Below are 21,300 nucleotides of genomic sequence, written 5' to 3'. Positions count from 1 at the left end.
ACATACACAAAAGAATAGAATACCTTGTACAAGTAGTTCTCAATCCTAGATTAGGATAACACATACAACTTCAAAAAATAGAGGTTCACAGGCCCTACCCTTAAAGATATTGAATATATTATGTCTTATTTAGAACCCATAGATCTGTATTTAAGTTCCCCCAAAAGATTCTAATAGGGAGCCAGGATTAGAAACCACTGCCTGCCTTACAGTACTCTGCTTCCTTCAGTACCTAGGAAAGTAGGCCTTCAAACAGCCTAAAACTAGAATGGACACTTCAGAGGGCAGATCATACCTTCATTTCACAGAGGAACAGAGGTCCAAGAAGTCCAGATGACTAGCTAAAATCTACAAAGATAATGATAGGCAAAGCTCAGCCTAAAACCCAGATTCATTGCTCTCAATCTAGGAATCTTTCCATTAGACTGTACATAAATAAATGAAAGTAATAAAAATCCACAATTCACAGATGGGTGTAGTAAACACTGATTATCTATTACTTGACCAGTGGTTGTAGTGTCTAAGTTCTAAAACAGTGCATATTAACTTCTATATGCTTGAAATGTGAGCCACACTAGCTAATAAAAGACTTTGAGGCCAGAGGGTAATTACAGAAAGGCTTTTAAGTAAAATAAAAAACAAAAAAATTTTTCTAAGTCTTCTTACAATATATACAAAAACTGTTAGAACCATTTTTTATGGTTGAGAATAGCAGAAATAAATAGAAAGAAGAAAGCTTGCTTCCTCACTCTATAAAGTACAAAAATTCTTATTCACAAGCTTCCATAGCTCTCACAAAGCTGTTTTCTGACTCTAATCATCACAACGAAAACTTCTTAATTATAGATCAGACTTAGTAAATCGCTCCATATCCCAAGAAAACTCAAACTCTATCTTAATAATCAGTTAACCTCAGGACTAAAACTCTTGTCATTAACAACAAAAAAACAATTCAGGTATCTATAAGGCATTATAAAAGAGTTTGAGCTTATTTTGGTGTACAGGGATTTAAGGAAGTGCCTCCTATTAACACTAATGGGAGTTCTGGGTGTAAACCGTAAGCACCAACGAGGAGGATCAACGCCCAGCACTGCATCTGTGAGAACCCTTTCTATTGCACTAACTGTAACTACTGGGAGTTGTTCGCTCAGAAAAGGGATAATAGACCCAAATTCCTATGTCTCTAAAGCACAAAGATAATTCAAATAAAAGTCACTGAGAAAGGTCAATGCTAGATACCAGATTTTAAAAATAAACAAGAAAAAGCTAAACTAAAAGAACAATTAACACACTAAGAAAATTTTATAAAATAGCATCAACATACACAGAAGAAATTAGTGAATTGCTAGAAGAAAATATCTCACACAAAAATAAACTCAACAAGATTAAAACAACCAAATTTTAAAAAATTAAAGCACAGTAAACCCAACTATAGCCAGAAGCTTACCCAGAGAAACACATACACACAAAACAAAACTCAACTCCTCCCTGATAGAGCCCTCAGTATACTATAGTCCTTGCTTTAAACACAGAAGAAAACTCCTGCTGCATTGATAGCCAAGAATAATCAGAGTACTTCCAGATAAATGGACAGTGATCACAAGCTGCCGAGGACGAGCAAAACTAACTAAATAAAAATTATAGCACCTTATTGTGTTCCATCCTGCCTCACTTCTCAATATAGCACTGCTGTACTCACTAGGCTGGAAAATGAGCAGGTGCCTTTCAGGCTATAGAAAAATTAGAGACACACACACACGCACACACACACACGCGCACACACACACACACACACGCACACACCCTAAACACAAACACACACACAAAGGGAATGATACTCTTTCACTTGAAGGGGCTTTAAAAAAAATGCAAGGCTTTGCTGCAGGCCTAGAAAACTCAGAGTAGGCCTTACCGAAGAAGTGAGAAAAAAGCCAAGGTTTATTCCAAATCCACATTTCAAGCACTAAAAGAATTAACATTTATTTCAGTTAAAAGGTTTTGGCAACAATCCATTTTTTAAAAAGGAAAGAGAAATGAAGATTTTCCCTGTTTCCAGCCTGAAAGAAAATTAGAATCTCTTCTCTCTGACTATACGGGTTTAGCTCCACAACACAAATAAAAAAGAACCCTGACTTTAGGCCTAAAAACTAAAAATGGTTCCATACAATTTACATTTTTTAAAAAATCTTCATAGTCCAACATATTGATCCTTTCTCACCACTGCTATCCTTAATGAACATTTATCTTTTTATCAGTACTTTGAAATGTCAATGAGAAGCGGAAACAGCTACAAAACACTGGGAATTTTAACTTTTGAAACAAAAACCACAAAGAAACAGGAGTCTGAAACATGCCTCAATCACGCTGATAAGTAAGTAGTCCTAAAACTTGAAAGTGAAAGCAATACAGACCTCAAAAAGAAGTTGTTTGCTTGATATTAATGCTAGCCTTTAAGACCAAAAATATGTTCTGTTACAGAAGACTGAAATCAGGGCTTCCATTAACCTTGTTAAAAAAAAAAAAAAATCCCATGAGCATAGATTTTTTTCCTAAGTCTCTTCATCAGAGCAGCATGGGGTCCCATTAGGCACCCTATTTTACTTCCACCTTATAAATAACGTTAGCTATTCGCTATTTCCATGGAAACCAAGTAGAGAGAAACCCACTTAAATGAATACCGGTTAAAAGAATAAGTTTTATTTTAGAAAGGTTTTGCTGCTATAGATGAACTCTTCTGGGGAATACTACAAAGTCTTCTTAAGTATAATTTTTAAAAATATATCTTTGGTGTAGAAGGAACTTATTAAAGGTCCTGTTAAATAAGTACACTCCTTGCACTAAATGATAGATGCCAAATAACATCGTAACAGGAAAGACACATTGTCAATGCACAGGGGTTTAGATGCACAACTTCCACTGACTACGCCTCCCCATGCATTGGGGTGGAATAATTACACCTATGGGTCTAATTTAAACTAATGCAACCAAATAAATTCAGAAATAAGGCTACCATTACCTTGTAGTGACTCCTAATGAACATGCCCCACAACTGCAGGCATATGTACAACTTACAGTGCAAAGAAGAGCAAACAAGGGAGCACGCAACAAGCGTCTAACCACTGTTACCACGTCTAAAGATAGCAGGTAGTCAAAAGTCCCTCCTCAACAAACCATTTTATAAGTGAAACAAGCATTCCTTAACCAATACATACATTCGGGTTAAATAGAAATAGAATATGCACAAGAAGGAAGTGTGGAACAAGACTTGTGACCTGCAACTTTAAGCTGACTTATATATTGTCCTGCTTATGCGAAGAAATGGTGGTCCATAGAACCGCCACAGATAGGAAAGTGTACATAAAAGAAAATGCAACTCCTAAGAACACAAGCTCAAAACTAATAATCTCAGAACTTCTAAAAGCAGAAGGAGTCAGAAAAGCTAAAATCTTTCCAGCAGGCATGGTTCTTCATCAAGTTAGTGGTGGCTCACACATCTTCAGTAAGTTAAAAGACAAATGAAAATATTATCCTAAAAGGGATTACCAGTATTAAACTAACAATGTATGAAAAGAACATTCTCATACACATTTTTCCTTTGAGTATACCAATGTATCTAACTGTAGTGCATGTTTTGAAAACACAAAGTTACTTTACTGTTATGTTTTACACACTATAAAGATTGGCAAAATGCTGGTAATTGTTAGTTAGGGAATAGGTACGTGGGGTTATATTATTCACTCTGTTTTTATAAATGTTTTTAAATTTCCATAATAAGAAGTTATTTAAAATCCTATAAAGGCTCTTGTCTCAAATGTTTTTCTCTATGTATAATTAAATAATAGATGAAATGCCTGGTATAGATCTTAGAAGCTACTGAACTGATTGACTGATTGAGACAGTGTCTCGCTCTGTTGCCCAGGCTGGAGTGCAGTGGCATGGCACAATCACAGCCTCGCAGCCTCGACCTATCAGGCTCAATCAATCCACCCAGCTCAGCCTCCCTAATAGCTGGGACCACAGGCACATGCCACAACACTCGGCTAATTTTTGTATTTTTTGTAGAGATACGGTTTCATCATGTTGCCTGTGCTGGTCTCTCTCTCTTTTTTTTTTTTTTTTTTTTTTTTAAATACGGAGTCTCGCTCTGTCGCCAGGCTGGAAGCAGTGGCGCGATCTCGGCTCACTACAACCTCTGACTGCTGTGTTCAAGCGATTCTCCTGCCTCAGTCAGCCTCCTGAGTAGCTAGGATTACAGGCATGTGCCACCACGCCCAGCTAATTTTTGTATTTTTAGTAGAGACAGGGTTTCATCATGTTGGCCAGGATGGTCTCAAACTCCTGACCTTGTTGTGATCCACCGCCTCGGCCTCCCAAAGTGCTGGGATTACAGGCGCGAGCCACCACGCCCATCCCTGTGCTGGTCTCAAACTCCTGAGCTCAAGTGATAGACCAGCCTCAGCCTCCGAAAGTGCTGGGATTACAGGCATGAGCCACTACACCCGACCAGAAGCTACTGATTTTAAATCCAGCACAGACATTAACTCAACATGTAACCGTAATTAATTTCCAAGTTTTATTTTTCCTGCCAAACAATTACGTTAACAATTTAAAACCACTAGGAGAAATCTAAAAAGGAAAGGGTCTGCTACTTTGCAACTATCAACCAATGACATGTAAAAGATCAATATATAATAAGGCATCAGTCGTATTCTGTATTTACAAATCAAGGAAAGAAAGCCTAGTCTTCTCAATTAATAAATCAAAATATTTTAGCAATTCACAACCCCAAAATTTCCATTTTTTAATTCTCCAATTAGGTCCATGAGACTAGAGAGCAATCTAATAAAATAATGCTTATTTTAGTTAAGTAACATGCCTGCCTCTACCTCAACTTTGCCTCTATCTCACCCCCAACCAGAAAATACAGCAATTTCTGAGGTAAAAAGGTATTTTTCTATTCTCTCCCTTAGTCCAAATATAAAGCATTTTACAAATATTCAGTTACTGTGCAAGTGATTTTAAGCTATCTATTCTCCAAATTCCAGCTGAGGGCCCAAAGTAGGGGGTATCCCCACAAACTGTTAAAGCTTAAGGTTTTGATAATAGCTCAGTATCCCCATTTAAAAACTAATAATTACAACGATGTTTTGTTTTTAAGAGAAATAGAAATAAAACAGTGGTGGCTTGAAGGGAAGGATGAACAACAGGCAGGGGACGACGGAAAGAGACCATCGAGAGAGGAAGCAGAGACGCAGGAGAGGAAAAGCAACAGAGGGAGTCTGGGCAATCACCGGCGGCATCTCTACACAGGAGCACCACCGGCTGACAGGGTCCTGCAGAGCTGAAATGGGACTGCACCCCCGTCACATACAGCACCACTTTTTACAAATTAAGCAGGGACAAACTGATTTTCAAAATTGTATAATTCTTTAACTCAACCCCCAAATGCTTGTAGAATCTCTAACACATATTTATCAAAACGAAATATACTTCTAAACTTTCCACAATTCCATTCAACCAACTGAAACAACTTTTACAGATTCTGCAAAGAGCTAAAGAAAACTTAACACGATACATTTGCTATGCTAATTTTAAAAGTATAATGCTTTACTTACTGGTCACTCTATTGCAAAGTAAGATTACAATTATTTAATTGAAAGATAACTATACAACCCACCATAAAATTGCTTAGTTTTAAAAGTATTTGTCGAGCCAAAGTACAACACTTTATTTTTTAAAAAACTCATTGGAATTTCTCCTCAGAAACCAGATACAATGTTTTAGGAACAGAGACAAAATAAAATATACACCAATTTACCTATAGTAAATACACCTATTCACCTACTAGACCTTCATCAAATGGTACAGCTGAGTTAGTGAGAACAAAAAGTTAATAGGAGCCATTATGCTACTTTAACTTAAATTCTTGCTAAGGGTAACATGTACCATATTCAGAATGTTTTGGTAAGCTATTACAAATACATTTGTTGAATCACAGAAAAAAACATATCAAGGATAAAAGACCAAAAACGTTCAGATCCTGATCAGTAGTGAATGAACAAAGTTAATTATATTTTACACTTAATGACCTTTCCCCTTACCTCATTTACTGGTTTCACTTATAAGATAGAGAGATACGTAAGACAGATACATACATACATTCTAATGGATGTATTAACTCAATTATTTACCCCAAAACCCCTCAAATCTGAGGAGATCATTGTACCTTTTCTCATAATCAACTTGTTCTCAGGCTCAGTTTCTAGGCTCAATATAGGTAGCTTATGACAATTAAATATAGAAAGAAAATAACAATTACCATAAGAAAACATCAGGCACCAAATGAGAGGAAATTTCACAAAAGGCAAAATGCCCAAAATCAGAAAGCAAATAAACTGTGCCCATCATTATTAGAAAGCATTTGTATGCCACTTTTATATCTCTGGGGTTCTCCAATTGTTTCCATTAGTTGTTACACCCAAGCATGAGTTCTCAAGGGTTAAATACACCCAATGTGTCAGACCCAATGGACTGACCAGCTGATGAGTATTTAAGACTTGAGAGTTATAATGCCTAGTCTACTACTGACTTGACTCTAAGAGACCTACTATAAACTGCATCAGTATCTTGGTGCTGGTCTCACCAGCGGTTGAGAAAAAAAAAGAAAAGCTTATATCACTATGGGTTTTAATAAACATTAAATCCCCTAAAATATTTAGCAGGCTCTGTTAAAACTGACATATTCTCGTGTATTTTCTATTTTTCCCAGAGGTATTCACAAATAAGAACTCATTAGATAACACTTTTATCATCTATACTCTTTCTCACCATGCATGTCAAGGGAGGAAAAACCTCTCCAGCTAAATTGTTCCATATTTACTCTTTTCCCATAAACTTTTAGTGGGACTGTAATAATAACAATAATAATGATAAGAGCAGCTATCACGATTGAGTGTCTCAAGATTTCCTCATTTTATTGTCACATGAACCCTAGGAGGCTGGTATTACCATCTCTGTATCACAGATGAAGAAACAGAAGTCCCAGTGACCAGCACAGTGGTATGCAGCATGTATGTGATATATCTGTATTGGAGTGAGCTTAAATAATTAGTCCAAGGTCACATATCAAACTTTAAGTGGTTATACTGAGATTCAAATACTGGAGTCAGACGCCAAAGCTCAGGCTCTTATCCTAATACTTGTCTCAATCCTTGAGAAGAAAGGAGCAGAAAACTAAGCTTAAGTACCATTGATTTAGTACTTACTATGTGTCAGGCACTTCTACTAGTTTATACATTAACTCACTTATTCCTCATAACCACTTCATTTTATTCAAATTTTACAGGTAAAGAAACTGAGGCAGAGGCAGAGCAGGAAGTCATTTGGCCACAGTCAGAGCTAATACATGGCAAAGCTAGGATTTGGGCCCATGCAAAGTGGCTCCTGTACCAACATTCTTAACCTCTGTGTTCTACACAGAGCTATAAACTCCCCTTCACTCGAATTACATGAAAACAAAACTTTTAACTTTTTTACCAAATTACTAAATTGTAAGCTTCACTGAGAGAAAACTAGTAGTGCTTTCCAAGCATGTGCACCAGACGTCTTTACAGGCACACAGGATATGCCCCTGATGATTAGATCATTGCACGACTCAGGAAGTAGCACACTGTAAATCTGGTTAAGAGCCCCCAGCCCACCTTTCTCCACACTCAGACCCACACTAACCAGGAACTGCAAGAAATGGGCAATTCAGAGACGTCCCTGTGCAATCTTCTATAAAATGAATGTCACTCTGAAAATATCCCAGTGTGTACAGTACCCTTCCATCACCCCTTCTTCTTCCCAAACACCATGAAAAAAACACAAAAGGAATGAATGAGTCTAAGCTACTTAAAAATCATAACAAATGTCCAATGATAACTACAAATTTAAATGAGAAAAAAGCAAAATTCTCATAATTTTGTAACTTGTCCAAATTTTACATTTAAAAAGCACTAGGCCTCTTTGAAAGACTCAATTCTTAGACTACCTTCTTATCATAAATGGGCCTTGAAGGATGCAGAGAATTTTTGCTTCAGATTCTGAATATCTTGATAGGTGTATTTAAAACAAAAAACATGACTGTTGCAGTATAAGTTATTGGGCTTTTTATACTAACATCTAATAGCATGACAATGTATTTAATTACACAAATGAAAAAGCATTAGGCACGGATTTAATATTTGTATGTTAACATGTAATATACAGAAAATAAATATAAGGAACAGGACTGGACCTAAAGGTACTGAGAACCTGACACAATGAAAACAGGAACTATCGCAGCTCCCTCCATTGACATCGTAAAGTTGCCACATTTTCTGGGCTCTCTTTTGAATTAATGTGGCATCTGTTCCAAGTACAGCATGCTAACATTTTACTAAAAGATATTTTCATTCTACATTTGTATCTGATTTGCTTTTTATTTGAACTCCTGTTTTATTTCAATGGTCATTATTTCTTTATACCAAGTTGTCAGTTTGGCATTCCTAATCTATCTCCCCTGAGCACAGAAGGGTGGGGGGGAACCATCAGCTTAAAACTCTCTAACAGCAATAATTACAATATGTTTTGCATATAGATTAAATAAAGAAAATAAACAGCACAAAGATTTTTGTAGGCTTTTTAGTATCAAGTCCTGATAAGTTAACGGCATCTGTTCCTTTCAGAAAAAGAATTCTGCTCTGAGGTGTTGGGGGTTGGGGGAAGTAAACAAATACTAAATAGAATAATTCAAGTTACAAAGTTTGGTCTTCAAGATATGATGATTTCAATAATTTGCACATATCCAACTACATCCACCGATAATTGCTTTTTAAGACATCTTCAAAAATGCTGCAGCAACAAGCCAAATACAACCACTTGTACTTAACATGCATGCTGCATACTCCACAATGTTACGTCACATCAGGCACAGAGAAGACGCTTACCAAGCTATCCTGCGTTCTATAAACTGCCTAACAACAGAAAAAGGCACTGCCATCTCAATGGGAGTAGAAGCTATCAGGGCAGGCAGCCCTTTCCCTTTTGGTCAACTCTGAGGAAAACAAATAAGGTTTATATTTCTGTCTTTTAAAGCTCACCTCTCTCCAGGCCTCTACTTTCCATCTTTCAGCCTTTCACAGAAAGAAAGGCTGTTTCTTTAAAATTAAAAAGCTGCAAAAGATCACTCCAACTTAAAAGTCCCACACCTTTTACCAACTGTCCTCCAGCTGTCCCCACGGCTGCCTCTTCTGCAGGAAGAATGGCCTATCTTGAGCACTCGTCTCCAAGTGGGTGTGGGTACCCTGAGGAAGGGAGCCACTGGGAAGAAATTATTACAACTTGTATTTTAAAATCTCATCCTTTTAAAAATTTCAACTTTCCTATACGTTTGATAACATGCATAAAACACTAGTTTAGACTATCATACATTTAACTGGTAACCATAATTTTTAAAAGTGTAGAGAGTACTGGTCAAGATGACTGAGTCCAGAATAAAAAAGGAAAACTAGGCTCTACCACTAACTTAGTCAAATTCTTGTCTCTCAATTTCACCATCCATAACACTAATTGAGCCCTCTGTACACTATTAGACTAGAATGAACAAGAATAAAATACCCTGTAGGACATGGTCTGAGCCACTGAAAAGGAAAAGCACATTTATGAATGCTACCAATGAGAAAAACTAAACTTGGCTTGTAAAAAACGTTGACTACTCTATAGTTTAAATAAACTGCTACATTCTACCAGGTCCGATCCTTAGCATTTTAAGGCAAGGCTTCAGCACTTCGTGGATCTAAAGAAGCATAAAGCACCTTAGATGCAAGGAGTGTATTCTAGGATTAGAAAGGCTTTTTTAAAAACTTCTATAATGAAAACTTTTTATTACCTGTGTAATGAAATTTTTTAATTTAAAAATTACAAAGGTGAATTATGACTAATAATCTTAGCAACAAGTTAAAACTCTCAAAGCTGGAATCAAAAGAGTTCTATTTAATGTAGATTATAAGGCCTTTAGCATGTCTTTCTAAATATAATGCCAGAAAAAATGAACAGCACTCAAATAACTTACTTTTTTTTTTTTAACTGCGTTAAAAAATACTGAGTTATCAGCATAGCATTTGGTAGTGGCTGAGTAGGGATAGGTGACGGGGATAAGGTCAGCCCACACTACTCATATGAAGTTGTGAAGACCAGGACTAATTCCTATGCAGGCTATCTTTATGCTGATTACGCAGTACTAGTTTGAGTTTCTATTAATTAAAATACTACATGTATTATCTTGGTTTTAAAATCCTACTTTACTTTTTTTATTTTTTATTTTTTACAGGTTTGCCCCAATTCTTGCCTACTTTACTTTGTAAATGTGAAATAAATGTGTCCTAACAATCAAGAAGAGAGAGCACCAGTTTTTTAAAATGTTATCTGAAAACACAATTGCTCTCTTTATAAGTAGCTACCAGAATAAACTAGAATCATTTAATTCAGAAATGATGCCTCCTAAATCACTTATATAGGACAGAAAACAATGTTGTCATTTTAAATTGTTTTTTTTAAGTTTTAAAAATAACAATGACCATTTCCTAAAGCATGAGGTACAATCAATCTAGGGCATTAGGTTTGGAATCTTAATGTATAAATCTTACCCGCCTCTCCTCCTCCAACCTTACTCCCACTTCCCACATGAGCCCTATTTTCAAAAATAAACAAGTTTTTTAAATAGTCACCTGGAAAAAAGTAAACTTTGAGAGTACTATGGTATAATTAAACTTCTTTAAAAATGTGTGTGTGTGTGTGTGTGTGTGTGTGTGTGTGTGTGTGTAAAATACATATGTAAATGCACAGGAAAAGTTTAAAAGTAGGATGGGAACGGAATGACTAATTTTCTACTTTATACATATCTATATCGCTAGAATGACTTTCTAACTTAGATGCACAGCTTTTGTAATATTTCTTGAAAGGACACTTATCTAAAACTCTAAAACGTTGATAGTTATATAAGGACTGACTGAAATAGTGAATGTAAACCATTTGCACCTACTAAAAAAATGTATTAAACTAACTTACACTGTGCTTCATAAAGTGCCCAACTTCCAAACTTTAAGAAATAGCTATTAGACCCCACCCCATGCTATGCACTATGCTTGGCAATGGATATACAAGGATAAACAAAGCAGGCACTGTCCCAAATGTCTTCATTTCCATCCCATTCCAATGTTTACTATTTTCAAACTATTCAACCTAACCAAACCAAAATCAACATGAAAGAGCCTCAAAATGATACATTGTAGCTGTGGCCATTTCAGTAAATTGAAAACTTCTTTAGTAATTCATTTCTAGGTTTCTATGGGAATTACATAGTTTAGTATAGCATTTTGGACATTTAAGAGCAAGGGCTCAGGAATCAAACCTGGGCTTGAATCCAGGTTGTATCATTTGTTACCTATGTGATCCGAGGGAAACCTCTACTTCCTCATTTGTAAAATGGAGGTAGGATAATAATAGTAAATCCTCAGAATATTGCTGTGAGGATTAAAACTAAATGAGATCCTATGTGTAAAACGGCTCAGCACTATACATAACAAACACTCCTTAGTATTAATGACAACAGATAAACCTAAGGTACAAAAACCGTTCACAACTTGTCAAACATTTAAAATCTATGTAATTTCTCCAAAATGTGTGTATGTCACCTCTCCAAATATATATATTTATGTAAGTTTGTATATTAACACATAAAAATAAAATTTGTATAGTTAATAAAATTTTTAAAACATAAAAGCTCATAATTAAAATTTTTCATTCCCATGACAATACACCAGTACATTTATATTTATAATATACACACAAATGTATCAATGTGTATATTGTTAAGAACTACACCATAAACACACATGTAAACACATGTCAAGAATTTGTCTATTGGGCCAGGCGTGGTGGTTTAGGCCTGTAATCCCAGCACTTTGGGAAGCTGAAGCAGGTGGATCACTTGAGATCAGGAGTTAGAGACCAGTCTAGCCAACATGGTGAAACCTTGTCTCTACTGAAAATACAAAAATTAGCCGGGTGTGGTGGCACACGCCTGTAGTCCCAACTACTTGGGAAGGCTGAGGAAGGAGAATCACTTGAACCTAGGAGGCAATGGTTGCAGTGAGCCGAGATGGCCCCCCTGCACTCCAGCCTGGGCAACAGGGCAAGACTCCGTGTCAAAAAAAAAAAAAAAAGTACTGGTGTATTGGGAGCAGGGTGGATCACTAATTTTTTGGTTCTAACTCATTATTTAAAATTGTATAATATTAATATTATTAACATGATACAGACAAGTATCTTAAAACCCAGCCCCTTATTGCTGATTTAATTTATAAATAAATACATTAAGATATTACATTCTTATTTTCGCTCTGTCGCCCAGGCTGGAGTGCGGCGGCGCAATCTCGGCTCACTGCAAGCTCCGCCTCCCGGGTTCACGCCATTCTCCTGCCTCAGCCTCCTGAGTAGCTGAGACTACAGGCGTCCGCCACCACGCCCGGCTAATTTTTTTGTATTTTTAGTAGAGACGGGGTTTCAGCGTGTTAGCCAGGATGGTCTCGATCTCCTGACCTCGTGATCCGCCCGCCTCGGCCTCCCAAAGAGCTGGGATTACAGGCGTGAGCCACCGCGCCCGGCTATCTAATCCTTTTAATATCATAGTGAAGCAGGCCCTTATTGTTATCCCCATTTTACCACTGGGTAAACTACAGCCCAGCAAGGACGACCTTCCCAAGAGTGTACAGCTACATGACAGGAGTACACTTAAGACCAAGTCTTCTGACATCATCACAACTGTTTCCTTTATACTGGCCTGGGACATTTCATTAAAAAAGAAAATTGTGTTCAATAATTTAGGTGTGTCAAAGGTCTCTACACTGAATCTACATGGCTGCCCAGTTTTACTCTCCTTATTTCCTCTCCTGATTTCCAACTTTAGTATTTCAGTAATCACATGGGTACATATAATGATAAAAACATGGAATGAGAATTCCTCCAAACCTGGTATTTTCTATATTGGCCCATTAACACCAGGGACTATTTTTCTCCTTATATTTAGCCCTTTGTATTAACTCCTTTGTAACTGCTGAATTTATTTCATTTTAATATTAGGTCTTGAAAAGACAAATTGATATAAATAAAACAGCTTATAAAGTAGAAGCATATCAGACCAGATTCCATACATTTTGGACACATCTAAGGAATCTATTTAATGTCTAATCTACATATTAACAATTTTTTTTTTTTTTGAGACAGAGTCTTGCTCTGTGTCCCAGGCTGGAGTGCAATGGCACAACCTCAGCTCACTGCAACCTCCACCTTCCAGGTTCAAGCGATTCTCCTGCCTCAGCCTCCCGAGTAGCTGGGATTACAGGCACCTGCTACCACGCCCACCTAATTTTCTGTTTTTAGTAGAGATGAGGTTTTGCCATGTTGGCCAGTCTGGTCTCGAACTCTTGACCTCAGGTAATCCACCCACCTCAGCCTACCAAACAGCTGGGATTACAGGCGTGAGCCACTGCGCCTGGCCATATTAACAAATTTTAAATCACAACGATGTAGGGGGGGAGGCTAGTATTATTACAGCAGATTGGTTTGCTATATAAACAAGTACTTTAAAAAATATTCCTTGGGCTGGGCGTGGTGGCTCACGCCGGTAATCCCAGCACTTTGGGAGGCCGAGGAAGGCAGATCACTTGAGGCCAAGAGTTAGAGACCAGCCTGGCCAACATGGTGAAATCCCATCTCTACTAAAAATACAACAATTAGCCTGGCATGGAGGTGCATGCCTGTAATTCCAGCTGCTCGAGAGGCTGAAGCATGAGAACTGCTAGATCCTGGGAGGCGGAGGTTGCAGTGAGCCGATATCGCGCCACTGCACTCCATATCCAGCCTGGGCAACAGAGCAAGACTCCGTCTCAAATAAATAAATAAATAAATAAATAAAACTAAAGGCAGAGTTTTCTTAAATAAACATGGTAGCCCTCAGCAACAATACTGTAAGAACTCCTCACAAGAGAAAAAGCTGGAATAAGATACTGGCTAAGCAAGTAAGAAAGTCACTGCCCTGCTTCTGCATACATTCAAACTAAGACATACACATTGCAGCTTACGCTTACATTTTCCAATATCCCCAGGCATCCCTTTCCCTTCTCAAACAGCCAAAAGGGACCAGCCATGCAAATAAAAATACAAGTTCAAGAACCTAAAAGGAGTCAGTGTCCTAAAAGAGAAAATTAATGCAAAGACTGAAGAGTTTTTGAAACTACACTTTCTTTCTGGGGCTGCTTACTGGCCTCCAATACATCAATCCTGTAACACTGTGAACTACAGTGATAGATTGGTACATGCTTCTAAATACAACAGAATTTTTCCAAGGTTACATACACTGTAACAAAATGGGCATTTTGCAGCATCTTATTTTCCTTAATCAACTAGTTTGGATATTCTACCAGTGCAAACATTGTAAACAATAAATTTTCATTATCTTTTGAACTTTCTGAAGTCAACCAAAGGCTTTTGATATAGATGCAATGAGTACTAGACAGGCAGAGCTGAATACTAGTCAAAATATTCAGCTACTGCTGTGATAGTCCTTTTGGGGGCATGTATCACTTAGGGAGAAACTGAGGTGCAAGGACATTTCACGCACAGCAAAAACATTCTCAGGAATTTGTCACATCATTACCATAAGCCAAAAATCTCAAGGTCTTAGAACAGCCTGAGCTTCTGATCAAATTATATTGTAAAAAGAGAGGGAAAAAATGTGAAGCGTGCTATTTTTTAAAATAACAGTAACTACTACTACTGCTGCTGCTAATTCCAAACGTTTACTGAGCCCTTATTATGTGCCAAGCACTGTGCTAGGCACTGTCATAGATTTTAACAATCCCTGCAACAACCCTCTGATATTAGTTAATAAAATTAAAGTAGAATCCTCACGAAAAAATTTAAACTTTCCAAATAAAAATATAAATAAATTATTAAAGACGTCTCACCTCTCTCTCTGCCTCAGACTACATTTTCAAGTATTAAATTTACACTAAAACCACATTTATTTTCAGGAATTCCAGTTAAAGCGTACTGATATGCAAGATGTTGACAATTATTACAGAAGAATCACAGAACTCTGAAATTAAATATTGGCACAGAAAACCTTCCATCCAACCTTACAGAATAACTATCCCCATTTAAAAAAAAAAAAGGAACAGCATATATGTCAGGCTTGATAATAAGAGGCTTCTCATGCCCACACTAGCAATCAATGATGCCATAATTATAAAGAGACCTGTATCACCACATGCATAAAAATAATTTACATCTGCTAAGTCAAGTTTTCAATATATTATTTTGTGTGTAAACCTTATAGTAGTTGATAAAAAATACAATAAATTAATCTAAGGTAAACTAAAACACTAGGTTGTTTCTGAAGACTCACTTTAGAATTTGAGCAGTATAATAATCATAATATTAGTAATCAAACTACTTAGCAGAAAGTTCTTAGAGGCCTGGGAAGCTGTGTATAAAATGGAGTAGACAAGAGGGAAGGGTTTTCCGTACTATTTAAATCAACTACAGGTCCCAGCATGCAGTGCTCTAATCTGAAGTTAAGCAAAAACTGCAATGCATACTGGGACTTGTAGTAAGTAAACCACGTTATCACAGCAAGTTTCAAGAAAGTCTGAAATATCTAGCACAATTTGACTATATCTTATTATCAGAGTCTAATCAAATTTAGATCAAATTTGTATGTTCTCTGCTGTGGCACATAGTTTCTCTAGTACATACAGGAAAAAGTATCAATATTTAGATCAACATTTTCACATTAGAAAAATCTTACATAGGAGAAGCACAGAAAAAAATGCTTAAAAAGCAAAAAGACTTGATGTAATAAAAAATATAATTTTTGAAATAGTTTTTTAAAGTTTGAATGGATCCATTTCAACATTCTCTAATCCTCCCCCACAAAAAAGTTTAATTGTTTTGGCCAGGCGCGGTGGCTCACGCCTGTAATCCCAACACTTTAGGAGGCTGAGGCGGGTGGATTACAAGATAAAGGGGCCGAGACCATCCTGGCCAACATGGTGAAACTGTCTCTACTAAAAATACAAAAATTAGCTGGGCGTGGTGGCACGCGCCTGTAGTCCCAGCTACTCGGGAGGCTGAGACAGGAGAATTGCTTGAACCTGGGAGGTGGAGGTTGCAGTGAGCTAAGATCGCACCACTGCACTCCAGCCTGGTGACAGTGAGAGATTCGCTCTCAAAACCCCCATCACAAAAACAAACAAAAAATACTGAAGTTCTGCTTTTGTCAAGTCCTTACTCAGTATTTATGCCCTCCATTCCTCACCTCTAATTCCCTACACACACACACACACACACGCTTCTAGAAAGAACACTTAGAAAAATAGTATTCCAACTACAGGCCCACTTCTCCCATCCACTGACCTCTTCTGAAAACACAAAAGATTTTTTAAGCTATCAGTAACATGTCCAAACACAAGCTGATAAGTTTGAGCTAGAATTTATATATATACAGTTGCTACACACCCTCCTGTTTTCTGCAAGTCTGTTGGAAGGAGGCTGGGAAAGAACTAAGTGCAATCTGCATCAGGAGGCCTAACACAGGTGGTGGGTTATTTTCAGGCAACAGCACCTTCACAAACATGTTTTGGAATATAGTCCAAGAAATTCCTAACAAGGAAAGATAAGCTGGCACACAAATTTAACGCAATCCAGCTAAAAATCATCTGCAACACATGCTACTACATTTCACCATAAAAGTGACGGGCTACTATAAAGGATTTGAAGCTTCATCAATACAACATACTGTCCATAAGGCCAGAGATAGCAGTTGCCATGGTTACTATCACCCACTTTTATCAGGAAATTATTGTCATTACCCCAAAGTTTTGGGTACTTATTTAAAATTTAAAAAAAACACACACACAATTTAGGGTTCTGACTGTTAACTGAGTGAAAGAAATCAACTACTGTTTGATTTGTAAGTATGTCGCTTTGGAGATGCACATGGTTAACAATACTTGGATCTGCAGCAGAAAAAAAATCAATTCCTTTCTGCTGCTCCTTCTCCTCAAGTACTGACAGTTTGTATTCTCAATGCAGCCAAAACAATAAAACAAAACCCATCTTTTTGGCTTCTGTGTTTAAGTTATTTTTTCCCCTAGGCCCACAAACAGAGTCAAAATAAAGCCTAGATCATCAACCTGTTAGGCCTCATCCCCTTCCTATCCCCTCCATACTGGTTCACTTTCTTGACTACTTAGAAAAGCAGAAAACATTTCTGTAACTGATTCCAAAGTATAGAAAAGAATAGTTGCCTTCAACTGAGATATTTTCACCAAAGTCTTTTTTATTCATTTATTTTTAAGGCAGGGAGAGGGGAGAGACTTGCAGGGTACTAAAAGGGAGAAGTGGAGGAGTATTCAAATTGCCACACAAGTCTAGTGTAACAAAGTTGCTTTAGAAGAGTCCAAAGGATGGCTGAACCTCACATATAATTTCTAAAAGGGAAGAGTTCACCATAATTTTAAGACTGAATTGAGGGACAAGTAATAGAAAAGTTATTCATAAAAGTCTACTTCAACATTTTCACAAAAGATAACTATTCAAAAAATTTAACACACATATAAGAATTATACGAAAGCCTACAAAATAGTATGGCCACATATGCACACAAATACACGAAGTAGAAAACATATGCTGTAAGAAATAATTATCTACAATAAATTCAATGCAATGTTAACATATTATCTCTTTTTTTTTAAAAATCGCAAAGCAGCAAAAATATACACCTGAGAAAATTAATGTGATCAAAACGTTAAAGAATTCTTAGGCCTACAAAAAAAAGCCCATGTACAAAAGCTCCTAAGAAGTCAACATAAATCATTAACGTTTCCCAGCACAAAATAATATGAAAATTCAAACATGTTTCAAGAAATCAGTTCTAGATACAGATATAAAAGAATTGCATCAAAGGTCAGAGACCTAAAACTTTAATTCCTTCCCTTCTCTCTTTGAATAGTAATTAAATACAAAAGCCTTCAGCAATAAAATACTAAGGATACAAAATTTAAAAGCACATTAATATAAGCTTAACTTCAGTATGTCTTCACAGAAAGCTTTACTGTTCACTGTCTGTAGGATGAAAAAGTTAATAACACCCTGAGAGGTTTCATTTTTATCTAAACAGTTAAGTGTTTTTCTCACCCTTCATAGAAGCAAGTTTCTATATTTACTTTCCAAAGGGGGCAATTTCAAAAGAACAGTCACTTCTAAAATTTAAGATCTTATACCTTTTGATAGGCTCATAAACACAGGGTTCCTAATTATCTATATTTTACTTTAAAATGTTCCTATTCCAAATTTGTGAGCAGAGTTTATAAGAAAGCTGAAACTCAAGGCTTTAAACTTTTGGGTTATTTTTACACAAAAATATTTCAGTGCACTCCTCTAGATTTGAGTAGTCATTTCCTTGTGCATCCTTCTAAAATAGAAAAACAAAAATGATATATCCACATATACCTAATACTAACAGATACAGATATACATCTTTTTCACTGTGAAACAAGCTTGAAAGCTTTAGGCAGTAAGAATGTTTCAGAAAGTTAGCAGAGTCAGTCAAAACATTCAAAACTTTAACCATGACATCTGTTACTCTGTGTTAATAAGAGTCTATAGAAGAATCAGGGAACTCACATACTCACTAAAATCAACTACTATCACATCAAAGCAATGGAGAAATGAAGAAAAACTGTAATAGGGGACATACAATTCACAGGATCTTCAAAAGGGAAAATGACCTTTTTTTTTTAAATTATGAGAAACTGACTAGGCAGCATTTTTTCAAAAACAGCTTCAAAACTATAACAAAGACATTTTTGGTAACCAAGCAGTATTTAAAAAACAAAAATTTAGGCTGGGCGCGGTGGCTCACGCCTCTAATCCCAGCACTCTGGGAGGCCGAGGCAGGTGGATCACCTGAGGTCAGGAGTTCAAGACCAGCCTGACCAACATGGTGATACCCCGTCTCTACTTAAAATACAAAACTTAGCCGGGCGTAGTGGCGGACACCTGTAATCACAGCTACTCAGGAGGCTGAGAGGCAGGAGAATCGCTTGCACCTGGGAGGCAGAGGTGCAGTGAGCCAAGATCATGCCATTGCACTCCAGCCTGGGCAACAGAGCGAGACTCCGTCTCAAAAAATAAAAAAATAAAAAAACTATAGTGTCCAGGGTGCACTTTAAATGTATTACTTTCTCAATTGATATGGAAAAAGTTAGCATTTTAAGACAGAAGCTTCTGTCCATGTATTAATCAGTTACCTATCTCAACAACTTAATATCTGCATGCTTTCTTACCATTTATGAAGAACTTTTATATGTATTATCTCATTTGGTCTTACTGAGAAAGCAGTATTTTGCCTACAAAATAGACAAAATTCAAAGCAGATTTATCAAACTTTCTAGCATCCCCAAATGTTTAAAACTTTGACACAAAACTTTACAAGCAACCACAGTGGCATGATATTTCCAGTGATAATCAATTCACCTAACACTAACAGAGTTTCAAAGGACCACGTGCTGTAAATGCTATGAAACTGTTAAAGTAGCTATATTCATCTTTATGCAGTTACTATTATATCAGCAATGACCTACCACTGATAGAACCTGACTTACAGTTCAAGAATCTCAGTCTTTGCAGGCTAACTTAAGTACATCAACCATATGTATTTATAAAGCTGAGTGCCTAAAAATTTATCTATATTAGAATCATAGTCTGTAAATCTGAGGGGAAAAAACTACAAGAAGTCTAAAATTTTTTCCACACACTATCCCCCTTTCCAAAATCTCAACTACTCTATATCCTATTTGTATTAATATTATAGGGATGATAACAAGGCTTAAAGCCCTAAATCATACCAACTACTTTTGTTTATAACAATTACAAATAATTTTTTAAAATACGTGCTCAACACCCCACTCATCAACACAAGACTAATTCCCCTTCCAAATAAAATAATTCTAAACAGTGCTCTGTACCAAGGCCCAGAATCCTTAGGCTATCCGCAATCACACATCTACTTTGTATAGTCAAAGACTTCAGTTTCAAGTAGCAAACAAAATTTATGAATGGAATTTTTAAATGGACTTACTCAAAATCTTTCTGGAACTTTAAGGTGTTAATCCTGTTGCTTAGCTGAAGCTAAGTAGAGCTGTAATAAGTAGCAAGACCCTCAAAATTCAAAAATTTCCTTTTTCTGGCTGTAGCACCTCCTGCTGGATAGCATTTAGAGATCTTCATGTAAGCAGAAGAAAAGTATTTCAGAGGCAGCTCCTTCCAGACAACTGAATAGGAAAAAGGATGGACCCTTCAAAGCTAAAAGAAATAGGCCCCATCCATCACTTACACCTTCTAAAAATACAATTTAGCCCAGGTAGGTGTCTTTTTCATCTATTACTACTCCAGTTCCACAAAGACTTGCCTCAGTCCAAAATACAACATGCTTAAATAAAGCCTGCAAAATTGTCTAAAAACTAAGTTAAAAAGCCTTCAATAGCACCCAAGCAAAAAACTTTATTATGGGCAGCCAAGCAATGTCAGTCAAACTGCAAATACTATTATGTTACCAAAAGCAAAAGTCTGATGTAAAAAAAAAAAAAAAAAAGCCCCTGGAATATTCGTAACATGTTAGCCAGATGTTTGTGTTTTGAGAACTTTGTGCACTATTACTATGCTCTTCACTTAAGGATAGTTGTACATCTACAAACGTTTTAAGTACAGAAATTTTTTATAAACATTAGCATAACTGCACACAAAATTTCCTTTTTGCCATGAAAAGATAGGTCCTGGGATTTGAAAATGTATTTTTCAGACATTTTTAATGACCCCCTAAAATAAACTAGTTTTAAGCCCACAACACCGATTCCATAAACAAGTGAAGACAGAAGAAGAGAATAAGAAGAGAACTTACCAAAATTAAAATGAATAATAGTATTTCCAGTAAAAATGTAGTAACAGTTTCCAACAATGCTGTAAACCAAATAAATTGTGAAACTTAAAAAAGGAAGGAGGGGGCCAGTCTTCAAAGACCAAAAGCAAAGCTGACCTATTTATTTCTATTGCTTAGAGTGAACACCAGATGTAAACAAATACCATAAACACTGAAAAGTATGCTTACATGGTTTAGCCTCAATTTCAGTATCCTTACCAGGCCCTCAATAAAGCTAC

At 36.6% G+C, this 21,300-nt stretch overlaps 1 protein-coding gene across 15 annotated transcripts in view; it reads right to left on the bottom strand.

Moving 5' to 3' along the window:
* The window catches only part of PHF21A (PHD finger protein 21A), a 198,098-nt gene that overhangs the window by 172,558 nt on the left and 4,240 nt on the right, over positions 1-21,300 (bottom strand). For 7 of the 15 annotated variants that reach the window (XM_058424467.1, XM_058424463.1, XM_058424465.1 and 4 more), the window contains exons 2-3: positions 21,044-21,102; positions 20,225-20,417 (exon numbers count right to left, since the gene is read on the bottom strand). The exons of 3 other annotated variants lie outside the window; for them this stretch is intronic. The gene's annotated coding sequence lies outside the window, so the exon portion shown is untranslated. Of the gene's footprint in view, positions 1-19,430; positions 19,494-20,224; positions 20,418-21,043; positions 21,103-21,300 lie in introns of all 15 variants that reach the window. 5 more of the 15 variants (XM_032166151.2, XM_032166155.2, XM_058424457.1 and 2 more) reach the window with 4 other exon arrangements.

Source organism: Hylobates moloch, unplaced genomic scaffold (assembly GCF_009828535.3).
Source record: "Hylobates moloch isolate HMO894 unplaced genomic scaffold, HMol_V3 SCAFFOLD_11, whole genome shotgun sequence".
Taxonomy (NCBI): Eukaryota; Metazoa; Chordata; class Mammalia; order Primates; family Hylobatidae; genus Hylobates; species Hylobates moloch.
The sequence above is the reverse complement of the archived record's forward strand: the minus strand, read 5'-3'. Positions and strand labels throughout refer to the sequence as shown.